This window comes from Psammomys obesus, unplaced genomic scaffold, assembly GCF_907164565.1.
Source record: "Psammomys obesus unplaced genomic scaffold, mPsaObe1.curated_primary_1811, whole genome shotgun sequence".
Lineage (NCBI taxonomy): Eukaryota > Metazoa > Chordata > Mammalia > Rodentia > Muridae > Psammomys > Psammomys obesus.
The window spans coordinates 7,088,698-7,090,391 of NW_026591086.1; the positions used below are offsets into that span (position 1 = coordinate 7,088,698).

General features: G+C 42.5%; 1 pseudogene; it reads left to right on the forward strand.

Moving 5' to 3' along the window:
- Positions 1 to 715: 715 nt before the first annotated feature.
- LOC129679032 (protein SREK1IP1-like) lies at positions 716 to 1,177 on the forward strand (annotated as a pseudogene).
- The last annotated feature ends 517 nt before the right edge of the window (positions 1,178 to 1,694 follow it).

A 1,694-nucleotide genomic window follows, 5' to 3' on the forward strand; every position in this document is an offset into this window, starting at 1 on the left:
CATCTGGGGTAAGATATGATCTCTAGCCACAACTGCCCCTCAGGCGAATAAGGGAAAGCTAAGCCGTCAGCACCGTCAGCTTCCCTTGTTTGGCAAAAGGGCAGATGGCAGGAAGCTGCTGGGAGCCTTAGAGGTGGTTACTCCCCAGTGCCAAGCTGACTGGATTTACAAAGGCTTTAGGTGGCACACAGCTCCTGCCTCCGCAGCTTCTTCACCATGATGTACTATTTGCCCTCAAATACTAGTTCAAAACACGCCCTTCCTTCTTCAAGATTTTTTGTTTTTGTTTTTTGTTTTGTTTGGGCTTTTTTTTTTTTTTCAGATATTTTGTCAAAGCAACAAGAAAAGTGACCAACAGGGGGGAAATAATTCAATGTGCTGGCTGTGGTGGTGCACACCTATAATCCCAGAACTGAGGAGGCAGAGGAAAGCAGATGTCTATGAGTTAAAGGCCAGCCTGGGTTACATAGAGAAATTCAGGCCAGCCTAGGCTATGTAGTGAGACCTTGTCTCAAAATTAAAAAAAAAAAAAAAAAAAAAAGGAACCCAGACTGCATCCCCAGCACCTTAGTTCTGCCAACCCTGGAGCATCACCTTCCCGGAGCGTGAAGTTGTCGCCAAGTGGGAGCGATCGCTCCGATTGTGCGTTGTCTTCCCAAGCGACCTGAACCCAACACAATCTCGAAAGCCTAGGACGACCCCACTCTCCTGTGTCATGGCAGTCCCAGGTTGCAACAAGGACAATGTCAGAGCAGGCTGCAGAAAACGTGGCTACTTTTGAGTGCCGCAACTTTCTCCGGGTAGACCCCAAAAGGGACATTGTGTTGAATGTCAGCAGCACAAGTAGTGAGAACAGTGACGAAGAGAATGAAGAACTGAGCAGACTGGGGGTCCCGCAGGAGAAAAGACTAAATGAAGAAGAGGAGAAGAAAAAGGAAAAGAGCAAGGAGAAAATTAAATTTAAAAAAATAAAAAAAAGAAAAAGAGGAAAGGTCTTACTCCAGCTCCACTGAAAAGGACTCTCTTCGAAACAAAAGAAACAAAAGTATCAGAAAAAAAGAAAAGAAAAAGGAGAAAAAGAACAACAACAAAAAAAGGAAAACACCAAAAAAAGGAAAAGAAGAGAAAAAAGGAAAAGCACTCTTCCCTTAGCCATTCTGAATTCACCAAAAAGTAAATGAGGCCTGACTCAGGAAACTGAAGAATTTTTTTTTTTTCAATTATTGTACCTTCCTTGGAATTGCTATATAATTATACTCCACAGCAAATCCCAGCCTCTTCCTTAAAAACATTTTCACACGTTGGGGCCCTTATCTCTCTGCCTGTCTGTATTAACTCCATCTGCTTACTTGACAGCTGTGCCTCAAGTATAGATATGTGTACATACAAAGCACACCATTTTGGCTCTTTGTGTCTCTGTGTGTTAAACTAGTTCTGTCGCTTAGTCAGTTAACTAGCGCACTGCTTTACTGCAGTCAAACAATCTACAGAGCAGCTCCTGTGCCTTGTCCACTCTCCAGTGATGAAGCTACTTTGGTGGCAGTGACTTGCTCTTGACACTTAATAGCTTTATGTCCTCTGTAATGGTATGAAGAGAGTGAGGTTCTTCACTGTTGCTTTTAAATCTCTAGGCTTTTTAAATAATATCATTAAGGAGAAAACTGCTTTAATGACCTTAAGTAGTAAGTTTTTAA